Source organism: Muntiacus reevesi, chromosome 15, assembly GCF_963930625.1.
Source record: "Muntiacus reevesi chromosome 15, mMunRee1.1, whole genome shotgun sequence".
In the NCBI taxonomy this organism is placed as follows: Eukaryota; Metazoa; Chordata; class Mammalia; order Artiodactyla; family Cervidae; genus Muntiacus; species Muntiacus reevesi.
The window spans coordinates 53,897,343-53,914,120 of record NC_089263.1 but is presented as its reverse complement, the minus strand read 5'-3'; the positions used below and the strand labels follow the sequence as shown (position 1 = coordinate 53,914,120).

Below are 16,778 nucleotides of genomic sequence, written 5' to 3'. Positions count from 1 at the left end.
TTAGTCAAGTCACACTATTTTTTTCCCCATGGAAACAAAAATAGCAAATAACTAATATACAGCTGGTGCTGTGACAGCAACTGTTAGGAATGCTTTGCATATGTTTACTTGCTTAATCCTCCCAATGACCCCATGATGTTGAGTTTTGCTGTTATCTCTGCTTCACAGATGAAGGAACTGAGATGCTCCCTGACCCTAACAGGACCTGGCTCTTCAGGCTGACGTGAAGACTGACTGAGGAAATACCTGTATGGGCTTGGGCCCCAGGACACACCCTGAAGGCTTTTCCTGGCCAAAGCCTCACAGCTGATGGGGCAGAGCTGGGATTCAGCCCAGGTCACTGGTATCCACGCTCTGGACCCCAGGCCCTGCAGCCGTTCTCTGTTCCCCACATCCCGCCTGGGGGGAACTTGTCCTTTCTTCTCCTGTGGATTTACTCTAGTCGAAAATGATGCTTCTGAGCCCTGAGGACCTAACTGTGCTGTAGTAACCAAGCATTACCTGAAGTCTAAACCAGAGCCAGCAAGTTTATAGATGCTTCGCCTTTACTTCTCCTGCTCCAGATGACCACTGTGCTCAGCTCAAGGGACTGAGACTCTGAAGCTTTCCCCTGTCATAGCCACAGCCGCCCTGGGGCTGTGCCCCCCAACCCCGAAGGCCATCATGGGGAGGGAGCCCCTGCTTCCTTTCACAGACTCTGTTGTTTTAAAAATGTTCTTTTTAGTCTCCATTGGCCCCACTCAGGCTCATCCCTCATTCCAGGTGATAACAGACACCTTCTGGACTCTCCCCAGCCTCCCAGGGCATGGCGTCCACCTGGGGAAGAGGGAGAGGAGTGGTCTTCCCCCCAGGGCAGGGTCGGTCCTTCCTTTCCTGAGAAAGGACTTGGTCACTGTGCCCCCCACTCCTCCCCCCTAATCCCCAACAAGGGGTCTAAGCCTCTCCCAAGAGCCCAGGTTAGAGTTTTAAACACCAGGAGCCTGGTCAAAGATGCTGAGAAAAATTTGGGGAGCAGGGCCACTGGGACCTCCAGAGCACATGGCCCCAAGCATAAGAGGATCTGGAGGAACGTGGAGATGGTGCTTCTTCCCTTCTCCCTCCAAGGCACTGTCCCACCACCTCTTGGGCGATGCTCCAAATTCCCTGCCATTCCAACTGATTACTACTCGACTGATGTTGAAGCTGAAGCTCCAATACTTTGGCCAGTTGATGCGAAGAGCTGACTCACTGGAAAAGACCCTGATGCTGGGAAAGACTGAAGGCAAAAGGAGAAGAGGGAGGCAGAAGAGATGGTTAGATGGCATCACTGACTCAATGGACATGAAAGTGATTAAACTCCGGAAGACAGTGAAGGACAGGGAAGCCTGGTGTGCTGCAGTCCATGGGGTTGCAAAGAGTTGGACTTGACTTAGACTGAACAACGATGACAAATTTATGATGATAATGCTACAGTATTGGAATTGCTAATTCAATGTCATTAAATTGTCGATGCATGCTAAGTTGCTTCATTCATGTCCGATTCTTTGTAACCCTATGGACCATAGCCCCTTGCGGCTTCCCTGGTGGCTCTGATGGTAAAGAATCTATCTGCAATTCAGGAGACCCAGGTTCAATCCCTGGGTTGGGAAGATCCCCTGGAGGAGGAAATGACAACTCACTCCAGTATTCTTGCCTGGGGAATTCCATGGACAGAGGAGCCTGGTGGGCTACAGTCCATGGGGTCGCAAAGAGTCAGACATGACCAAGCAACTAACACTTTCTTCTAATGGACCATAGCCCACCAGGCTCTTTAGGGCTGGGCCTGGGATCTGAGCTCAGGCCCTTTAGCGCGAGATCCTGAGCCCCGTATCCGGCCCACAGAGGGTGGTCTCTTGGTTTAAGCGTCTGCTCTCTGGGAGAGTGCCTCCTGGGGTCAGAGATACAAGGCATTCATTAGTCCTTGAACTGAGTCAGAAATGAGGTTACCAGCCTCTCCTCGCATAGGGCTGGAGACAATCTGCGAACCCAGTGAATGGAGGAAGGCAGTAGAGAGGCTTCTGGGGCAGAAATGGGCCACGGGTAGGGGTGCCGGCACCCCACCTAGAAGGCACCTCCTGGGGGATCTAGCAGGAGGCGGGCTCGCCTCTAGGTGCCTCTCTGCACTCCTGGCACAACCTTGACTGCTATGAGCAGCAACATCTCTGAGCTGATATATTCACCTGGACCTGAACTGCCCCTATGAATGCACCTTTCAAAGAAAAGAGGTCACTTTGGCTTCTCTTCAGAGATACAGGTAAGCATTAGCTTCAGTTCAGTCGCTCAGTCGTGTCCGACTCTTTGCAACCCCATGGACTGCAGCACGCCAGGCTTCCCCGTCCATCACCAACCCCCAGAGCTTGCTCAAACTCATGTCCATCGAGTTGGTAATGACATCCAACCATCTCATTCTCTGTCGACCCCTTCTCCTCCTGCCTTCAATCTTTCCCACCATTAGGGTCTTTTCCAAGGAGTCAGTTCTTCACATCAGGTGGCCAAAGTATTGGAGTTTCAGCTTCAGCATCAATCCTTCACATGAATATTCAGGACGGATTTCCTTTAGGATTGACTGGTTTGATCTCCTTGCAGTCCAAGGGATTCTCAAGAGTCTTCTCCAACACCACAGTTCAAAAGCATCAATTCTTTAGTGCTCAGCCTTCTTTATGTTCCAACCCTCACATCCATACATGACTACTGGAAAAACCATAGCTTTGACTACACAGATCTTTGTGAGCAAGGTAATGTCTCTGCTTTTTAATATGCTGTCTAGATTGGTCATAGCTTTTCTTCCAAGGAACAAGCATCTTTTAATTTCACGGCTGCAGTCACCTTCTGCAGTGATTTTGGAGCCCAAGAAAATAAAATCTGTTACTGTTTCCATTGTTTCCCCATCTATTTGCCGTGATGGGATCAGATGCCAAGATCTTCGTTTTTTGAATGTTGAGCTTTAAGCCAGCTTTTTCACTCTCCTCTTTCACTTTCATCAAGATCCAGGTACCTCATACCTATCAGGTCCATGGGAATCAGCATGTGTGAGGGAATGTGGGAGTGACTGAGTATGTGTGTGTGTGTGTATGTGTGAGAATAACCCTGTGGGTGCTATAAAAAAATACATCTGGCCTTTGTCCCGGTTCCTGGCACAGAGCTTCCGAATCCCTTGGAATTTCCTGTGTGATGGGGGCTTTCACAGTTCACAAAGAGCCCCTTTGGACCACATGTGAGTTTATGTTAACAGGTGGCTCAGATAGGACGTTAAAGAAGGGGCTGCTCCAGAGAGACGGTCACGTAATTAGAGGACTGGAACCCACAGACCCACTTCTACCTCTGGGCAGTGAAGAGGGACGCAAAGAGGTCAAGCCCGGGGCAATGATATAATCTCCTGGTTGGCAATGCACTGATACGTGTGGAGGGTGCTGTGCCCAGATTCCACGGGGCAGGGGTATGGGAGCTCCGTGGGGCCCTCCCCACCCAGACCTCAGCCCTGTGTGTCTCTCGCTCAGCTGCTCTTGAGTTTTATAATCAAACTGTCCACATAAGCATAATGCTTTCAGTGAGTCCTCTGGATCTTTCTAGCAAATTATCAGATCTAAAGAGGGGGTCATATTTGTAGTCAAGTCAGAAGTGTGGGGATCCTGGGGACCCCACTTGTGTCTGGCATCTGCAGTAAGAGTGGTCTTTGGAGGAACCTTCCCTTTAACTTACGGGGTCTGTGTTCACTTTGGGTAGTGTCAGAATTGAATTGTAGGACATCCTACAACTGTAGGATGGTTGACATCAGAGAACTGTTCAAGAGGAGAGTGAATGTGTGTGAGTGTGTGCACAAGTGCATGAATGTGTAAATGAATGTGTGTGTGTGGGGGGGGGGTCAGTGAGGAACGAGGGGACTCTGGGCTGAACCCAGGGCTCCCCTCCTGAGGCTGTGAGGGGCAGGGCATGCGGAGGGAGCCCAGCAGGTGCCAGGGGCGCCCCGGGAAGGCAGACAGCAAAGCTGGATCCTCGGCCCTGAGCCCAGGCAGGAGCTGAGGCTGGCGCCCTCCTGAACTAAAACCAAACTAGCATAAATTCTGTCTCTGGAGGACAAGAACTCTCGTTACAAGGGTGGCGTACATATGTGTGTCGGGGTGGGGGTGGGAGGAGACACAAGCCCAGGTCATTGTTCAGAAGCATATGTGCATGGCAGAGCTGCCCCTTGCCATCTGGCCCAGGAGGGAAGGAAGTGATTTCAAACATGACCCATTGACAAAAATGCCACCAATCAGTTTTCTTTTTTTTCCTCCACAAAAAAATACATGAGAACAAAACAAGATAATAAGGATACCTATCAGAAGGATGGACTATTTTTTATTGGAGCAAGAGAGAGAGAGATAGATGGAGGGCCAGGGCCACAGTACAACATATCTTTTACTTTTTATTTTTTTGATGTGGGTTGTTTTTAAAATCCTTATTGAATTTGTTACAGTATTGTTTGTTTTATGATTAGTTTTGCCACGAGGCATGTGGGATCTCAGCTCCCCAACCGGGGATTAAGCCCATAACCCCCTGCATTGGAAGGCAAAATCTTAACCACTGGACTGTCAGGGAAGTCTCCAACGTAGATATCTTACTCTACTGATGGCTTCCTTCTTCCTGGACTATTTGACCCCCACCGACCCCACCCTAGGATGACTGCAATGACAAATCACCACTGGCAGCCTCAACTGGGGCCTCCTGCAATGCCACCCTGCAACCTAACTGGCTCTTTCACACCCAGCATGTAACCATTTCTAGATTTCCTTACTCTGCTGAGACATTGACCCTGTTCTCCACCCTCCTGTTCCACAGAGAGAAAGAAGGGAGATAAGAGCCCTCTGACAGGAACTCCTCCAGCTGCAGAAAGAGTCAAATCCGCATTTGACAGTCAAGATCTGTCACCATCTGCATTTCTTCCTGGGCTCCCAGAGGGCCCTGTGCAGCCTGCTATGAGCTCTGTGGCCCTGGGTCATTCCGTAGCTTCTCTGAGCCTCAGTGTTTCTATCTGTAAATTGGAATAACACCCACGACCACCTAGCAGAAACAAGAAATGAAACCAAAGCCCTGCCCTTCTGTGTTGGAAGGAGTAACTGAGATGTTATGTAGGAAGCCACCCAGTGGGATAAAAGGGTTTCTACCGATACTCACTAAGAATTTATTTTCCCTCTGCTTTTGCCTTCCTTGACCATGGCTGGTTTACATTCCTCAACCTCCCAGTCTTGGGCTCCATCTAGAACTGGGGCTCAGTCTACCACATGTGTTTCTTGTGAAAAAGAATGGATTTCCTTGAGAAACGGTTCAGCTGCAAGTAAGGAGCAGAAATTTAAACAGCAGCTGACGCCTGTGCTCTGGACCAGGTACCTTACACCTCGCATCATCCAGCTCCCTCGCGGCTGGGTGAGGTAGGCACTATTACCATTCCTTCTGATGGGTGAAGACTCAGGGCACAGAGAGGTTAAAGAAACCCAAGAACATGCAAACAGGAAATGCAGAAGCAAGATGCAGACCTGGGCGTCACCGAGAACATCTCACTTATCTCTTGCCATCGAGTCTGTGTTAACTAGTCCTTGCAGGGCAGGGGTGCAGACTGGGGTGGAAAGTACCCCAGGCTGGGCTCAGGTTTCCCAATTCTAAGTGCCCAACACCCACCATTTTGGGCATGGCCACAGAGCCTTCTATAGCACTTCCTTTCACCATGGCCAAGTCCTGGGGCTCTTATCTGAAAAACTAAGATAATGCACTGGGTGAGGGGTTTGGGGAGGTGAATATGTTAAGGGGAGAGAAGGGAGGGAGGCTCAAGGAGTCCTCTGACCCTCCCTGCCCAGATGACAGTGAGGGAGAGGGCATTCACAGGAGCCTGCTATAGGCAGAACCCCGGTCAGTGGTCTGCACTGGTCATTATCCATTGGAATAAGATGGTCTGTTCTGCATTCCCCTTTGGGGAGGTTCAGCTGCTCAGCTAGTCACAGGGTCCCTTCCAGGAAGTATTCACAGATAGCACCTCAAAAACAGTGTCATTGTACCACTCACTGCAAGAACATATGCAGAGTGGTAACTCCTGCAAAGTGTTCTAGATTAGGGTGCATCTCCTGTGCTTAAACCCAGCAGAGTTCAGCCAAAGCTGGTACCAGGAGAAGAGCATCTGAGTAAATTGCCCATGTTCCCCTTGCCCCTCATCCTCTTTGGGTGTCCACTGCTTATCCTCTACAGAGATGCTGCCCACAGTGGTTGTTGCAGGTGAGCACCCAGAAGGCTAATGGGCTGGGTGTGCCACCCAGAGCTCCCACTCCAGCACCCTCGGGGGGTCCATATGCAAACTTCCCAAGCCCATCTTATTTCTCTATCTGCCCATCCTCTGGCAGCCCACTTTTTGAGCCCCAGGGGGACTTGAATCCCAGCTCTGATCTTTATCAGCTGTGTGTCCGTAGGCAAGTTACTTTTACTTCTTTGGCCTCAATTTCCTCATCTGAGCCTAAGTATAATGATATCCATCTCTCAGGGTTTCCATGAGAATTGTTGACCACATGTATGAATGCTTGGCACAGAGTATGCTCTGAAAGATATTTATTACTATTATTATAGACTGCTACCACTTACTGAACACTAAGCCACATGCTAAGATTTTTATTTGCAAATAGTAGCAACCGTACCTTCCCCTGGAGAAGGAAATGGCAACCTACTCCAGTATTCTTGCCTGGAGAATTCCAGGGACAGAGGAGCCTAGCAGGTTATAGTCCACAGGGTCACAAAGAGTTGGACACATTGAATGACTAACACTTTCACTTTCAATCTCATTTGACAAATAAATGATACTTATTAATAAGATTATTACTATGTATCTTTTTTTTTCCAAACAAAGAGCTAGGAAGACAGAATCAAAGATCATCTATGCAGCAGATTAAAAATGGCCAGAAATTCTTTGCAGCTCCTTCCTTCAAGAGGTAGAATCTATTTCCCTGCACCTGGAAGGTTGGCCTGGGACTTGCTTTTGGCCAAAGAATGCAGCAGCGTGGTGGTGCTGAGTTCTAAGCCTGGGCCTTAGGAGGCATGTCAGCTTCCATGTTCACCCTTTTGAACCATAACCATCACATGCAGAAGGCTGAGCAGCTCTGCTGGAGTCATGAGGCCCAGCCCACAGCTGGCAACAGCCTGCCAGACAGGTAGTCAAGGCCATCTGAGGACATCCAAACCTAGTCAAGCTGCCAGATGACTACAGCTGTTTGGTTGATCCCAGGAGAGACCAGCAGAAGAACCACTCAGCAGAACCCAGCCCAAACTGCTGACCTACAGAATCCTGAGAACATCAAATGGTGACTGTTTCAAGCCACTGGACCTTGGAGTGGTTCATATACCACAGTAGATAATGGTATAGCTGTGGGGTATGAGGAGATAGGGTCTCATCCTTTGGGTATCTCCCACTTTCCTTCTATTAGCTGCTGCTGAGGGGCCCCCAGATCTCAGTGGGGAAATTTAAAAAGCTACAGATGTATCCAGCTCCTCGCTCTACAGCTAAAGAAACCAAGACCCAGAGATGCAAAAAGACATCCTGAGGTCACATTATTCGTTGTTGGCAGAGCCAGGACAAGAATGCAAAGTCTATGGCCTTCTGGCTGGGGTTGCAATCTCCTACATGTCCTCCGACCCAGCCAACCCACCAAGTGTCAGCTGAGCGTGTTTCTACGTCAGACACCTGGCTGGAGGTTTTAAATACCTTGCAAGAACTCCCTCCCTGGGGTTTAGAATATTTTACCCCTTGTACAGACGAGAAAACAGTGCAGGAGAGGACTGGCAAAGAGAGAGAGAGAAAGGGGAAGGTTCAGAGTGGTGGGCCTTGGGGCCCTTCTGTGTAAGACTTCAGTACATGGGCTCTGGAGCCAGACTCTATATAGAGTTCGGTTCTTAGTTGGCCACTCTGGGCTGTGTGACTGCTCTGGGGCTGCTCCTTGCTCTGCAAAATGGGATCAAGATAGTTCCTGTCTGTGATGGTCACTATGAGTTAGCTCCCTGATAACCAGTCCCCTCCCTCTCCTTGCTAACTGACCTCTGCCACTCACTCCCTTCCCCAGCTACCCTCACAGTCAGGAGGGGTCAATAAGGTATCTGCAAAAACATCTGTTCCCTGACAAAAAGACTGATCCTAAGAGAAGAAAGCCTTTTGCCCATGACCTCCTGCTTTTGAATGGATGAGATGGCTGGAGCTGCAGCCACTATTTTGTAACCATGAGGTGACAAACCCGGGGGCCTTAAAAGCCAACCCTGAAAATGAGGGAACAGAAATGTGGAAAGAACTTGGGTCTTGAAGACATCAGTCCGTTCAGTCGCTCAGTCATGTCTGACTCTTTGTGACCCCATGGACTGCAGCACACCAGGTTTCCCTGTCCATCACCAACTCCCAGAGCTTGCTCAAACTCATGCCATCATGTAGGTGATGCCATCCAATCATCTAATCCTCTGTCATCCCTTCTCCTCCTACCTTCGATCTTTCCCAGCATCAGTGTCTTCAACCGTGAGTCAGTTCTTCACATCAGCTGGCCAAAGTATTGGAGCTTCAGCTTTAGCATCAGTCCTTCCAATGAGTATTCAAGACTGATCTTCTTTAGGATGGACTGGTTTGATCTCTTTGCAGTTCAAGGGACTCTCTAGAGTCTTCTCCAACACCACAGTTCAAAAGCATCGATTTTTCAGCACTCAGCTTTCTTTATAGTCCAACTCTCACATCCATACATGACTATTGGAAAAACCATAGCTTTGACTAGATGAACCTTTGTTGGCCAAGTAATGTCTCTGCTTTTTTAATATGATGTCTAGGTTGGTTATAGCTTTTCTTCCAAGGAGTAAGCATCTTTTAATTTCATGGCTGCAGTCACCATCTGCAGTGATTTTGGAGCCCAAAAAAACAAAGTCTCTCACTGTCATCACTTAACCACTAAACTAGCCCTAGACGCCAAACCTCCAGATTTCTCATTAGGTAAACAATAGTTGCCTTATGGTTGAAGCTACCATAGGCTAGGTATTACTTGAACTGAAAGCATTCCCAGCTGACCTAGTGCCTCAAAGGATACTGAAAGTGCCCAGCTGACTTCAGTAGAGTACCTGCTATATAATAAGCACCCAGTATATGGTATGGGGCTTTCCAGATGGTACTAGTGGTAAAGAACCTGACTGCCAACACAGGAGACATAAGACTTGCATTTGATCCTTGGGTTGGGAAGATCTCTTGGAGGACAGCATGGCAATGCATTCCAGTAATCTTGCCTGGAGAATCCCATAGACAGAGGAGCCTGGTGGGCGACAATCCATAGGGTCACAAAGAGTTGGACACAACTGAAGCGACTTAGCATGCACACAATATATGTTGTCTCTACCTGCCTCAGAGTCCCCTGTGGTGTGGAGGTGGCATTCCCATCTTCTCATTCTTGGATGATTCTATAGTCAGAAAAGTAACATACTGAGCACCAGGCACCTTGAACATGCAAAGCTATCCTCACTAGCAGCTCCAGACTTCATGTCTCAGCCCCGAGTGAAAGGATGAGCTCAAGGTGAGCAGAGAGGGAACACAAGGTGACAGGTCCAGGCCCCGGAGCCTTCTCTGTCCACCACCAAGATCCCTGCATGTGGGCTGCCCGGGGTCATTAGGACGGAGCAGGTCACACTCATGCCCACACTGGGACCCTCCCTGAGCAAGTGTTCCCGAAAGCCTCCCCTGATTAAGCAGGGCCAAAGCTTGCTGTGCCCCAGCGTCCTCACTCAACCTCTCTCCTCTATGAGTAGAAGCATCATCTGGTGACTTGTTGAGCCGACATTTGAGTCAGCCCACTCCTTCTGTTCCCTCTTTATTTATTCCCCTTTTGTCAGCTCTCCCAATACACTGGATTATGAACTTGCAAAAAGCAGAAGAATCCTCTTCCCCCAACTGTATAAACTGATGGGTGACATGCCCACCCCATGCTCTGAGGATCCAATTTTCTTTGAAGAGCTAGGATTTGCTCATCCCTACCTCCTGAAGCCACAGCGGGGTCATGGCCAGAGCCCTGGGCCGTGAGGTCAGACACAGTGTCCCTCCTAGTACTGACCCTGGCTTGCTGTGCCCTTCGGCAAGTCACTTCCCCTCTCTGAGCTGGCTTTTCCAGTCTAGTTCGGGAGAGGGACAAAAGGGTCCAGGACTCTCCATCTAGAAGATTCTCTCCCAGCATCAGGGGCCTGGGATCTTTCCCAAACCTCAGGGTTAGTTTTATAGGTAAGTCACTGCAGTCCAGGAGAGCTGAGCCCCTGGGTGGCATGCGAGCCCCTCCCTGTCCACCTTCAGACAGCATGATGAATTTTGGGAAGACCAGCTGATTTCAGTAACAGCTGGGACAGAATATGCTTAGGGAGAGAATGCAGCTACTGCATGCCCTTCCTTCTCTCCAAATAAATACATAAAAACCCAAAGCTAAATACACTATAAATGGTTTTGTTTTTACTATCCCTTTTTGGCCTGGTCAATCCAGAGCTGTCTGCTTTTCCACTTTTGTTATTTTAGGACTATTTTCCAGTTGCTTGGGGAAATTTTCCAATCATGCTTTTCAGGGCTGGAACAGAAGTGGCTAGTTCTTTATGGAGTTCACATGTGCAGGGGCATCGGTGCCCATGGAGGTCGGGGTCTGGTGGCTGAAGCCCAGTTTGGACATGCAGCCCATCTTTGTTACGTATAATGAGATTGTAGTCTGGCAAAGAGTGGGGTTTCTCAATCCTGGCTGCACATCAGAATCACTGAGGGAACTTGAAAACCTTGCTGATGGCTGAGCCCCACTCTAAACCAAAGAAATATGCATTTTGGAGGATGAGGCCAAGACATCGTGGGATTTTTTTGTGTATTTTTTTTTGTTTGTTTTTTAAGTCTTTGAAGGCAGTTAGTGCAAATCACACTCTATCACTTAGTAGCCATATTACTCAGGGTAGGTTCCTTACCGACAGAAGTGAGTTTCCTCACTTATAAAATAGAGAGCCCCCGGGAATTCCCTGGTGGTCCAGTGGTTAGGACTTGGTGCTTTCACTGCAGGGGCCCGGGTTTGATCCCTGGTTAGGGAACCAAGATCCTGCAAGCCACACAGTGTGACCAAAATATAAAAATTAAAAATAAGTAAATAAAATAAAGAGCCCACCCCTTGTTCTGCAGGGCTGTTGGAAAGATGAGAGATAGCACTTGGCAACACAGCAGACCTGCTGGCTGTGATTTCTACCCTGGTCCTAGCACCCTGAAGGTGAGAAAAGCAGCTTCACTGATGCTTTTGCCAAACTAATATTGAATGGAATTGGCATCCTTGGGCTCACAGTAGAGGAAGATGCCTTGCTTGTGGTTGGTCCATATCACAATTCAGGTTACTGCAACTCTTGCTAACCCCTCACTACAAAAAGCAATCTTACAAGAGGTTTCATTCATTAAAAGACCACCTTGAGGTCGAAAAGCAATGACACCCCAGTAGCAACACTGAGTGCCAGATTTTAGTTTCTAATATTATTCCCCAGTGAGAAATGGCTGTGCCTAGGACTAAGGCAAGAAATATATAAGACAGTCTAGAGCATAGTTTAGTGTAAGAAAGTGAGGAAGTGCTCCAAACAAACAAATAAGTAAAACACACACAGAATGACGGGAGTTCATCAAAGGGACACAGAAACAAACAGAAAGAGCTCCCCGTGGCCCAAGTTGAAACAATTTGAGCAACAAAATAATTATAGTAGTATTGGGCTATATTGGGCCCCCCTGGTGGCTCAGTGGTAAAGAATCCACCTGCCAATGCAGGAGATGCAGGGTCGATCTGGGTTGGGAAGATCTGCGGGAGCCCTGGTGAAGGAAATAGCAACCCACTCCTGTATTTCTGCTTGGAAATCCCATGGACAGAGGAGCCTGGTGGGTTACAGTCCACAGGGCTACAAAAGAGATGGACATGACTTAGCAACTAAACAGCAATGACAACACTGAATTATAACTCAAAGCACAAAATAAATATCTGTGAGTCCATACTGATAAAGTAAGTGATTGAATAAATAAATAAATGGAAAAGAGACAGGTCCTTTGTGCAGAAGAATTTCAAATAATTTACACAGATGCTCAACCCTCAGGGAGGAGGAGCACAAGTCCCCACTCTTCCTTCCAAAGAGGACGGTATGGAAGCAGGAGAAGGAGTAACTTCACAGAGGACCCTGACAGGTGATCAAGGTCAACAACCACAGTGACGTCATGTTGATAATGCGTACCTTAGTCACAGCAGGATGAGAATGGCACTTTGGCTCTGGGATCTTTCTCCCTCAAACCCGTACCCCCGTCTAACCATCAGACAAATCACGGGTAAGGGACATTCTACAAAACACCTGACCAATACTCCTCAAAGCTGTCAAGATCATCAGAAACAAAGGAAGTCTAAGAAACATGCAGCCAAGAGGAGCCTAAGGAGACTTGTGAGTATATGTGATGTGGTGCCCTGGAGGGGATCCCGAAACACAAAATGACATTAGGTAAAAATGTAGCAGTATTGGTTCATTAACTGTGACAAATGTACCAGACTATTGTTAGACGTTAACAGTGGGAGAAACTGGGTGAGAAGTACATAAGGGAACTCTCTGAACTATCTTTGGTAACTTCTTTGTAAACGGAAGACTTCTAAAATAAAACTAAAAGAAAAAACACCCCACCCTTTGGGTGTAGAATGAATAAAGGTGGCTTTTGACTGCCTTTGCTCTGGGTCCATGCAAATCAAAAATGCGCCAATATGTTCCCAGCACCTTATCAGAGAAGCAGGCTGCAGGAGATGGGGAGGGATTGGGCGGGGGTGGGGGTGGGGGAATGTGGTCAAGGTCATACAGATAACTGGGACAAAGGGGAGGGATCTCCAGTCTCCTGACCACTGGCCCCAGACATGATGAAGCACTGTCCCTCATCAGCGTCATGAGGGCGTGGGGCCCTGGGATCTCTGAGGACCCTCTGAACTCTCACAGCCTGGGGGCTATAGAGTGTCTGTATCTTTAAAAACTATGAAGTTATTGCACTGATGGAAATTCAGACAGTTCCCTGAGAGTGATAATATATAGCAAAGGGCCTTCCCAGCATCCCTGCAGATCACACCGTGCAGAATCTGCACTTTCTAGCTGTGTGACCTCAGGCAAGTGACTTAACTTCTCTGTGCCTCCATTTTCTTACCTGGAAATGGAAATGCCAATAACACCAACCAGAAAGAAGTCACTGTGAGAATCAAATAAGATCATGCAAAGAACAACTTTAGGTAAAAGTGGGACAAGTCTGTATCAGAGCATGAGCCTTAGGGCTTTGCTTTCTGCTTGAAAATACAGAAGCTCATGGGGAGGAGTAGGGGTGAGGGCAGAGAAGTGAACAGAAGGTGTCTCCTCCAGTGCTATGGTCCTCAGGGCTGCCCCAATCCCTATGGCCACAGAGGGGGCAGTAAGAGGGCAGCAGCGGGAAGGGCCCAGCTGACCTCCTCCAGCTCCCAACCTGTGGTCTTAACAGTAGCCTGTGGTCTCACTCCTGGGATCAGACTCAAGGCTCTGGACACAGGGCTCAGCATCTGCCTCCTCCAGGAAGTCTGCCTGGATCAGTCCACCTGGATGTGTTCCCTCCCTCTTCCAGGTCCCTCGCTGTCCTGCCTTTCACATAGCACTTAGACATCTCCTCCCCGTGCCATCTCATTCATATCCATGCATAGAACCCACCCTCCCAGAAACTCAGAAAACAGTGGTAAGATAATAGTTTACCCACCTTCATATGTGTTTAAGACCATAGTTTACCCATCTTCGTACATGTCTCATACCCACACCCATCTGGTATTGGTTGACCTCAGAAAGTCACTTCTTTTTCTTTCCTGCTACTAACTTTTGCCCTTGTGAGGGGTGTGCTCTGGCTTAGCTAGGACTGGGGTCAAATCTCAGCCCTGTAACTCACTACCCATGTGACCCTGGACAGGTGACTTCACTCCCAGCGGCAGATGCTGCTGGGTCCTGCCCACTCTTTTTAGTGGACCCCAGGCCTGCTTCCAGCAGCCAGCTTGGCATCTCTTTGCCCATCAGTTATTTCTGGCCAGAGTCAGAGCTTCTCATACTGACAGCAGAAGGGAGGTGCTAGAACATGAACTGTCATCCCCCACTGCCTGGAACCAGCAGCTCTCAGGAGTTGGTCATTAACACCAGCTCCCTCAGCCCTCTGGGCAGAATGACCTTGAGATGTGTGTTCTACCCTGACTCCCAAAGTGCCCCAAAAGAAGCCAGCTCCATGTGCCCCCGGGGTAACCTGCATGAACGTGAAAGTGAAAGTCACTCAGTTGTGTCCAACTGTTTGCAACTCCATGGACTATACAGTCCATGGAATTCTCCAGGCCAGAATACTGGAGTGGGTAGCCTTTCCCTTCTCCAGGGGATCTTCCCAACCCAGGGATCGAACCCAGGTCTCCCACATTGTAGGCGGATTCTTTACCAGCTGAGTCACAAGGGAAGCCCTTTATTAGGGTTAGGGTTGATTTTATTAGCTGTCTCCACTTTCTTGTCTTATTTCCCCCGCTTGTGGTCACTAGGGTCACCTCCCAAATAAACCACTTGCAATCAAATCCTCAGCTTGGGAAGCCTTTGAGTTTTAGACTTTGGGAAGCACAAACAAGGGTGCTCCCCCTCCAGCCTCAGTTTCATTATCTGTAAAATGAGGATCATGGCAGAGTCCACCTCACAGGATTGCTGCGAGGATTCAATGAGATGACAATCATGCTATACTGTACTTGGTACAGGGCCTGACATTAATAAGCCTGCTCCACACAGACCACTACTATTGCTTTGAGTAAGGCTTATCGCAAACTTTTTGAGGACTGAACCATTTGGTGAAGTGGGCATGACTTACACCCAATGCAGTTCGCCTTGGGACAGGTCCTCGCTATTCCACCTCCATCTACACACAGGCCTGGACACACCTCTCCTGATGACCCAGAAAGGTCCAGAAAACGGTCACCCTCAGCATCGCAACCTTGCACTTAGGCCTGTTTTTCAGCTGCAGCCTCCCCTCAGATTCTAACAGGGGAGTGGACAACCAACCAGGTCTGCAGCCTGGGAACGCTGACCCTAACACCTGCTGGTGTGAGTCTCCAATTTTATTTTCTGTGCAGTTTCATCATCTGCTCTGAAGCCTTCAGTCAATTCAAAATGGAAAGCCTTTTAGGAGGGGGAGGAATGAAATAACAGATCTAGTTTCCTGAGGACTACAGTCTCCCTGCCTGACCCCTCTAACTCCCTCCCAGGCTGATCTGGGGCTCAGGTGGGGCTGGGCAGGTCCACAGGGCGCCTACCTCATAGCTGGGAGTGGCCTCCCTTTGCTCCCTCGGGATTCTGCTTGGTCTTCAGGCGTCTCTGGTCCCCGCTCACTATGGCAGGGGCCTCTGTGGGACTTTGCTAGAGGCCCCATGTTGTTGCTGCTGTTGTTGTTTCATTATTACGTCGTGTCGAACTCTTTGTGACTCATGGACTACAGCATGCCAGGTTCCCCTGTCCTTCACTATCTCCTGGACTTTGCTCAATTTCATGTCCATTGAGTCGGTGATGCTATCTAACCATCTTATCCTCTGCCACCATCTTCTCCATAAGTTCCAGTAATTCCAAAGTTCAGGTACAATTGCCAACTTGATGGATTTTATCCAGTCCATGGTAAATAAGTCCACTATCCACCTGAGTCTCCTGTGTTTAGAAGCTTGGACTATTCCCCAGAGCGTAGCGATACATACCACACTGACGGTGAGAACAACACAAATGGCTACAAGATGTGATGCTATCCGTGTCAAATAAAACCTGTACATGGGCGCCCCCCAGCCACCTGGGTTCAAATGCCAGCTCGGGCACTGGCTCACTGTGCAAGCCTGTGGGACACTCAGCTGCATGCTGTTTCAGCTACTTTATCTGTAAAATGGGCACAACAGTAACATCTATCTCAGAGGGCTGCTGTGAGGATAAACTGCACTGAAGAACTTAGACTGTGCCCAGAATATAGCAAGAGCTTGGTGAATGGCTTTCTTGGAGGCTCAGATGGTAAAGAATCTGCCTGCAATGCAGGAGATCTGAGTTCAATCCCTGGGTTGGGAAGATCCCCTGGAGAAGCGCATGGCAACCCACTCCAGTATTCCTGCCTGGATGATCCCATGGACAGAGGAGCCTGGTGGGTTACAGTCCATGGTGTCGCAAAGAGTTGGACATGACTGAATAACTAACACTTTCACCCCCTGGGGAATGCTAGCTATTACAGATGTGGGGGTCTGAACGCAAGATGAACAGGACATACACGTTCAGCAAAAATGACTTCTGGATGCAGACCAGTGGCTGTCGGGGGCCAGGGGAAGAAGGAACAGGGAGTAACTGCTTAATGGATATGGGGCTTTATCTTGGGGCGATGAAATATTTTGGAACTAGATAGAAGTGACGCTTGCACAATCTTGTGAACATACTCAGTTGCTCACTTGAAAATAGCTAATTTTATGTTATGTGAATTTCACCTTAATTTTAAAAAGCCCCGAACAAAAAAAAAGACTTCTGGGTAGTAGATAAGTGGAAAAAGAGTAGGTGGCAAAGAACTTTATCAGACACTTTACTTCTTACTTTATCATTTCTGTCCAGCTTGATATTTTTTTTTTTACAATAAATACATATATGTATCACTTTTTAAATTAAACAAATTAAAAAAATTTAAAGGAAGTAGCATGTATGGGGGTGGTGGAAGGTGAGTGGGATTTGATGAG

The 16,778-nt window shown here is 48.5% G+C and overlaps 1 protein-coding gene across 1 annotated transcript in view; it reads right to left on the bottom strand.

Annotated features, from left to right (window-relative positions):
• RIN3 (Ras and Rab interactor 3) overlaps positions 1-16,778 on the bottom strand; it is a 130,330-nt gene that overhangs the window by 71,503 nt on the left and 42,049 nt on the right. The window lies entirely within an intron of this gene.